Source organism: Rhinopithecus bieti, unplaced genomic scaffold (assembly GCF_001698545.2).
Source record: "Rhinopithecus bieti isolate Rb0 unplaced genomic scaffold, ASM169854v2 scaffold_27295, whole genome shotgun sequence".
NCBI classification, from domain to species: Eukaryota; Metazoa; Chordata; class Mammalia; order Primates; family Cercopithecidae; genus Rhinopithecus; species Rhinopithecus bieti.
The window spans coordinates 777,415-785,737 of record NW_016812277.1 but is presented as its reverse complement, the minus strand read 5'-3'; the positions used below and the strand labels follow the sequence as shown (position 1 = coordinate 785,737).

At 35.3% G+C, this 8,323-nt stretch overlaps 1 long non-coding RNA gene across 1 annotated transcript; it reads left to right on the top strand.

The window, feature by feature from the left end:
* The first annotated feature begins 3,944 nt into the window (after positions 1-3,944).
* LOC108544632 (uncharacterized) lies at positions 3,945-6,832 on the top strand. Its single transcript, XR_001889904.1, has 3 exons — positions 3,945-4,022; positions 6,140-6,297; positions 6,725-6,832. It is a non-coding gene; the product is annotated as an uncharacterized LOC108544632 (long non-coding RNA).
* The last annotated feature ends 1,491 nt before the right edge of the window (positions 6,833-8,323 follow it).

The following is an 8,323-nucleotide window of genomic DNA, read 5'->3' as shown; positions in this document are numbered from 1 at the left end:
TAAGCCATAAATCAAAATAAAATCAAAATGGGAATAATAATAGTTTAGATTAATCATAATAAATTACTACATATAAGAAGTTATGAGACATAGAGAAGCTATACTTACAGGAAAATTTATGGCTTTAATGCCTATTTAAGAAAAGAAGACAAGCTAACTCAATGACTTAACTTCTTAAATTAGAAAAACATCAGAAAATTAAATGCCAAAATATACAAGAAAGGAAAAATAAAACTAAGCATATAAATTAGTAAATATAGAACGGTTGTAAAGTAGAGTCAATAGAGTGAAAATGTAGTTCTTTAAAGATTTTGTCTGATGAAAGTGATCAAGAAATAAGAGAAGGTATAAAAAATCAGTGTTAGTAATGCAAAAAGAGGATGTTACCACAGATCCTGAAGATACTAAATATTCTAAAATGTTAATACATATAGGATGTTCATATAAAATTGAAAGATTCAAAATTTTAAAACTGTCAAATATCCCCAAATTTAAATGAGCTAAATGCAATTCCACTCAAAATTTCATTTTTTTTTCAGAATTTCACAACGTGATTAAGAAACTATTAATAATCAAGAAGAATCAACTCATTTTTGAAGGAGAAGGTCATGGTGGAGGATGTTGCTTTCCTGGATATGAAAGCTCATCATAAAGCTATGTTAAATAAAATAGCATGGCATTGACTCAGGATATATTTTAAAAGACGAATGGAACAGAATAGATCATTAATAGACGAGAATATTCTGATTAGTTTATTTACTAAACATATGGCAATATATTGAAGTGGCATAAGGATAAGGATAAAGGATAATATTCTCAATAAATAGTATTGTATCAATTGTTTAGCTGTAGAAGAAAAAAACTTAAATTTACTTTTCCTATCACATAAACAAAACTTTTCTAAATAAACAATACATCTTTTAGACAATAATATAAGAAAAAATCATTATACTAGAGGTAAAAATTTCTTAAACATCCTTTGACTATGCAATTCAATGTTCTATCTGGAACAAGTTTTGACAGAGAAAGGGAGGAGCTATTAACAAATATGCTGAGGCATGAACCAAGAATGTGTCTCTCAAATAAGGACAAGTGCATCGCCACATAAACAGGACAAAAAGAATTAGTCATAAAGAAAAAAATAAAACATTGATCTCTATTGTAATTAATAATACATAAATTAAGAATCTCAAAATGAAAAACAAGGTACATAATGGGAAAATATATTCATATCCTGCTTTTATGATACATTTCTACTAAGACAAAATTATCCAAGCAAATAGAAAAATGTCAAGGGAGTTGAACAGAAACATTGTTGGTGGGGATATCCAATGGTCAATAAACATGTTAAAAGCTCTACTTTATTAGTGGGGCAAGATGGCAGAATAGAAGGTTCCACCAATCATTCCCCACAACAACCCCTTGGGAAATGACAACAATGTAACAACTATCTACACACACACACACACACACACACACGCGAACACACACACACACACACACAGCACCTTCATAAAAACCCAAATCAGGTGAGCACTCAATCAGGTGAGCTGGTTTTAACTTCATATCGCTGAAAGAAGCACTGAAGAGGTAGAAAAAGCAGTTTTGAATTATGATCACCGCCCATTCCCCATCCCCTGCAGCCACGGTATAGTGCAAGGGGTACATTTCTGTGGACTAGGGAGAGAGCACAGCAATTGTAAGGCACTGAACTCAGTGCTGTCCTATTAGAGCAGAAAGGAAACCCAGAGTGAACTCAGCTGACACTCACCCACAGAGGTAGCATTTTAACCAGCCTTAGCCAGAGGGGAGTCTTCCATCCCAGTAGTCTGAACTCCAGTTTCCACAAGCCTGGCTACTGAAGGCTAAAGTGCTCTGGGGTTCTAAATAATCTTGAAAGACAGTCTAAGCCACAAAGACTGCAATTCCTAGGTGAGTCCTAGTGCTGAACTGGGCTCAGAGCCAGGGGACTGGGTGAGTAGGGCTTACTTCCTACTGAGACATCAGCTGGGCCAGCTAAGGGAGTGCTGGCATGACCCCTCCCCTAACCCCAGGTTGCACAGCTCATGGCTCCAAAAGGGACCCCTTTGTTTAATTTGAGGAGAGGGGGGGGAAGAGTGGGAAGGACTCTGTCTTGCATCGTGGATACCAGCTCAGCCACAGCAGAATATAACAAGGTCAATGTCATGAGGCCCCCATTCCAGTCCCTAGCTCCCAGTGAACATTTCTAGACACACCCTGAACCAGAAGGGAGCTCACTGCCTTCAAGAGAAGGATGCAGTTCTGTCAGGATTCAACATCTGCTAACTGAAGAGCCCAGCAGTGACACCCAAGTACTACATTGAGGGCCTTGGTTGAGACTCTGAGACTTGCTGGTTTCGAGTGAGACTCAGCACATTCCCAGCTATGAAAGGTATGGGGCAAGACTTCTGCTTATGAAAAGCAAAGGGAAAAGTAAAGGGGACTTTGCCTTGCTTCTTAGGTACTAGCTCAGCCGCAGAGACATAGAGTACCAAGTGGAGCCTTGGAGTCCCTGCTTCTAGGACTTGGCTCTTGGACAGCATTTCTGGACTTGCCCTGGGCCAGAGCAGAGCTCATGGCCTTGAAGGGTGAATCCCAGGCCAGGGAGCATTCACCCCAAGCCAACTGAAAAACCCTTGGGCCTTAACGGAACATGGGCAGTAGTCTGGCAGTTATCCCCATGGGCCTGTGGTGGTGGAGGCCACAAGGTGAGGCTCCTCTGTCTTTGGAAAGGGAAGGGAAGAGTGGAAAAAACTCTCCAAACAAAATGCTTTAAACTTGCTCATATGTCATTACTATTTTCTATCAATATTTCAAGTAAATAGGACTCTAGGATCTATGTATTTATAGAGTGTTGATTTTTAACCACTAATTAAATGTATTTATTAAAACTTACTTTAATATTAACCTAGGCACTATTATTTTCAATGGGAATTCAAATGGTATTATTTTATAGCAACCCATTAAGTATTTTAATATTATATTATATAAATGTTTTAATGCTTTTTAAAAATAGTGGTAAGGCCTGAGATGATAAAAGTTATTTAATAATTTGATATGATTCTACAATAAATATTGAAAGCCTTGTTGATTAGAGAGTAGCACATGAACAAAAAAGAAATGAACTACTTATACATAACTAGTAATTTGTTATACTTTGATCTACCTAGTCATCTCACATTTGTTTGTTAATAGTTATTGAATCCAAGATAAGATTATAATTGGCTTAGGACACACCTGAGACACTGGTCCTTTGTAAAGATTTTTGGTTCCCAAGAAAAAAATCCCAGGTAAGTCAAATCAGCAAATTATATTTCTACAGTTTTAGAAAAATGGGGATATTTCTGAAAGAACTGAGAGTTTTAAAATAAGTCAAAGTCATTCTGACCATAATTATATGACATCTCAAGGTCATCAAATAAAGGACCTATAATGCAGATCATCAACCTGTTTAGAATCTATGACATAGCTTCCCTATGTGCACACGCAGTGATTAAAAACTTGCCTTGCATCTACACTCATGTAAGCTAAATGGCAGACTTCACATGGAAAGGTTAAAATGTAAGATTAATGCTACACAGTAGCTGATCTGGAGGCACCTTAGGGACATGTGATGTGGCGAAGAATAGATAGGAAACTGTCAGTAGCATTAGTGTTGAGTTGAATGTCTAGGTCTAGGGTTCAGGCTGCCTTATTTCATTAAGTTATCCTTTCTCATTAGGTGATTGAGTTTGGTATTTCATATTCTAAACCAGAAAATATCTACATATCTAGAAAGTAGTTTATGCTTATCAATAGTTTTAGAATAGCTTCGGATGTTTTGTCCAAATGTCTTTTCTTTTCTTTCCTTTCTTAGAGACAGGGTCTCACTCTGTTGCCCAGTTTGAAGTGCAATCGCATGATACTTCACTGCAGCCTTGGACTCCTGGACTCAAGTGATCCTGCCACCTCAATCTCCTGAGCATCTAGGAATACAATTGGCATAAGTGCCACCATGCTTGGTTACTTTTATTTTTGTTTTTCTAATTTTGTATAGATAGGCTCTCACTATGTTACCCAGACAGGTCTGGAACTCTTGGCCTCGAGCAATCCTTCTACCTCGGCTTCCCAAAGTGCTAGGATGATACATATAAGCCACTTTGCTCAGTCCAAATTTCAGTTTCAAGGATGTATGAAGATAATCCTCTAATGCATTAGTGTCTTTTATTTTTAAAAGTAGTATTTAGAGTATATTTTTTTAAAACATAGAATCAAATGGAGAGTATAGAAACATAACTTGGATGTCTGTGAACAAAGATGATTCTTTTTAGGGACAAAATTGTATGGTGTATAATGAGTTGAATTTTGCATGGAAGTTTTATGCACTAACCCACATATTGGGATTACAGTAACTATACACACACTTAGTCAAGTCAATATTAGTCTTTTAAAAGGCATTTTAAAGACATTGAATTATCTCATTCTTTTAAAAAAAGTATTGTATTATAGCAAGGACACAACATGAGATCTGCCCTCTTAAACTTTTAAATACAAAGCAACATTGTTAACTACAGGCGCAGTGTTATACAGCATATCTCTACAACTTACTCATCTCGTATTACTGTAACTTTGCCTGTTGATTAGCAGTTCCAAATCCTTCCTGCTTCTGCTGCTGGCAGGCATCTTTCTGCTCTTTGATTTTATACTTTAGCTATTTTAGGTATGTGAAAATTAAGGACAGATCCTGTGCTCACCTGGTAAACGAAGATAGCTCTTTTGAGCTCCATGTACACTGAGTGTAACAAGAGGGAGGGAGGGAGGAAACCACTGCTCAGTTGGGATTCCTTCAAATTCACGTCTTTCCAAAATAGTAAATTCTGTCTTTATTTCAATGATCAACCTTTCTCGTTGTCAGCTCTGTATTTTCATTTTGTAATTTACTATGGCAGAGGCATTAAAAATATGGAAATGTTCTCCATTGAGTAGAATTAGTTACTAAAAATGATGACTAATAATTATCCGCCTCCCAAAAGACATGAACAAACTCTTCTCAAAAGAAGACATTTATGCAGCCAACAAACATATGGAAAAAAACTTAACATTACTGATCATTAGAGAAATGCAAATCAAAACTACAATGGGATGCCATCTCATGCCAGTCAGAATGGTGTTTATTAAAATTTGAGGAACAACAGATGATGGCAAGGCTGCGGAGAAATAGGAATGCTTTTACACTGTTGGTGGGAGTTTAAATTAGTTCAACCATTGTGGGAGACAGTGTGGTGGCTCTTCAAATACCTAGAACTAGAAATACCATTTGACACCACAATTCCATTAGTGGATATATACCCAAAGGAACATAAATCATTCTATTATAAAGATACATGCACATGTATATTCATTGCAGCTCTATTCACAATAGAAAAGACATGGAATCAACCCAAATGCCCATCAGTGACAGATTGAGTGAAGAAAATGTGATACATATACTACATGAAATACTATGCAACCATGAAAAGGAATGAGACCTTGTCCTTTGCAGGGACATGTACGGAAACGGGAGCCATTATCCTTAGCAAACTAATACAGGAACAGAAAACCAAACACTACATATTCTCACTTATAAGTGGAAACTGAAAAATGAGACCACATGGACACAGGAAGGGGAACAACACGCACTGGGGCCTGTCGGGGAGTGGAGATGGAGCAAAGGAGAGCATCAGGAATTATAGCTAATGCATGATGAGTTTACTACGTAGGTGATGGGTTGACAGGTGCAGCAAACCACCCTGGCACATGTTTACCTATGTACACAAACATACACATCCTGCACATGCATCCTGGAGCTAAAATAAAATATCATCAGCACCTAACAAAATTATAACTGATTCCTTCTATATTCTGTGGCCTTGTCCCAAATGAAAAGTAGGGGAAATTAAACTTTGACCTCTTTGGCCTCTTCTCTGTGCTTTTGTTTCCTTCTCTAGAGATATTTCCCTATTCCTTAGGCACCCAGTGATTTTATAATCCTTTCCTTCCCCTCTTTATGTATTAACCTCTGCTCTCAAGAAAAGACCCAAATTGAATTTATACTACATTCCAAGAGACTCATTTAAACATTTTGTGTTATCTTTCCCAGGGAGACTTGTGTTTTATGACATTCAACTTAATCAAAGAATAAAGCTTTAACAGTGGCATCAGTGACATGATGGATGAGGCATCATTTTGAAGCAATAATGGTTTTCCCAGTGACTCAGATATAGCAGTATGTTCAGATTCAGAGTGCCTGTTCATGAGGTGAGCACTGCATAAGACATGCAAAACTGTTGCACAGGAAAAGACATGGGGGAAGGGAAGAAGTAAAGGTCAAAGAATGCACACTGGTTGTGACAGAAACATGTATATTAAAAGACTTGTAATAGAATGGGAAACAGGTTGAATTCAATCTTAGAATGTCTCCCTTCTACATGAATGTTAAAAATAGGATATCATAAATCAAACTCCAATATTTACAATTGTCTTTTTAAAACTCAATCATCTCTGTCTTTCACAATGTATCTCCTTTTAAAGAATAAAGTTTTTTTTTCAATTTCTTAAAATAGTATTGGAATAGAATTTCCCAAAGGATTACTATTTAAAATCTAAACTTCCTGGTTGCTGTGTTCTCATGATTTTAGAGCAATTCTAAAAAATCTAACTTTCCCTGTTTTCACACAATTTGCAGAGCTCTGCAGAAACTGCACATTTGGCTCTTTGCCTGTGCACCTGAAGTTATCTCAGGAGAAATTATACAAATTAAAGACAGACACAGAGAAGGTCTTTCTTAATTCAAAGGAACAGAATATATATTCAAGACAAGCGAAAAAGGTAAGAGAAAAGGTAAGGGCCTGTAGTGATATTAAGCTAGGAAACTAACAAAAAGATGACAGTTTCCAGCAGAGCTTTTCCTTGCACTCTTACCATAAGCATTTGATCAGTGTTCAAAGAAATATTTATATCTGAAAGTGTTTATATCAGTAAAAACATGAAAGAATGATAATAAATGAACCATAAGTTCAACTCAAAATAAAGAGAAAGAAAATGATATAAGTAAAAGAAATTATAAATAAGGAAACAAGAAAATGAAAAGATTATACCAATTGATAAACCCAAATTTTAAAAAGCCAATTAAATCAAGAATAAAGGATGGAAACACACAATATAAAAGAAGAAAAGAAAGGATTGGAGAAATATAATAATATAGATTCTTTACTTTTAAATATGCTTGAACAACTAAATACAGTTAATTATTTCTTTGGAAAACACAGTTCATCAAACTTGATTTTATGAAAGACAGAAAACATGTACATGCCAATTTGGGCTAAATAAATAAATCATTGTGCAGAAACTATAGTACATTTCCTCAGTGGTGAACTACACAGATGTAGAAACCATGAGGAAGATCTTTATGAACTGAAGTAGAGTGAGTTCATAAAAGCAAAAGAAAAGTATATCTAGTTTTCTAACTTTTGGTAAGATTAAAGCAGAAATATAAAATATAAACGTAACTATTATGCAAAGAGAAACATAGGAAGCATAGATTAGAAATCAGTAGATCAATGAGATGGGAATGAGGTTGAAGGAATCAAGAGAGTAACTACTGAGTTTGTTTTTTCTTTTTTAGTGTGGCTTTAAATTTTTGAACCATGGTATTGTTTTACGAAAATAAAATCAAATGAAAAGAAAATTTCTAATGTAGAATATGAACGGGGCTAAATAAATATGTTTATCCTTGATTCTATTAATGTGATGTATCATGTTTATTGATTTGCATATGTTGGATCCTTCTTGCATCACTGGGATGAATTTCACTTGACCCTGATGAACGACCTTTTTAATGTATTGTTGCATTAGGTTTGCCAGTATTTTGCTGAGGATTTCTGCATCTATGTTTATCAGTAATACTGGTCTGTAATTTACTTTTTTTGTTGTTTTTGACTCTGATGAAGATCTGTTTGTGTATTTAAATATTACAATAGCATAACTTTGTCTCATTCAAATACTTACACTTTATGTTTATTTTTTTATCTTACATAACTGAAATGTTTAGTACAGTTTTGAATACAAGTGTAAATTGAAGGCATCCTTGTCTTTTCTCAGTTATAAAGGGAATTCTCTCAACATTTCACAATTAAATATACAGATGCTCCTTATCTTATGATGGGGTTATATCTTATAAACTTATCATAAATTGAAAATACTATAAGTCAAAAATGCATTTGTTACATATGACCTATTAAATATCATAACTTAGCCTAACTTATCTTCAATGTATCCAGAACAC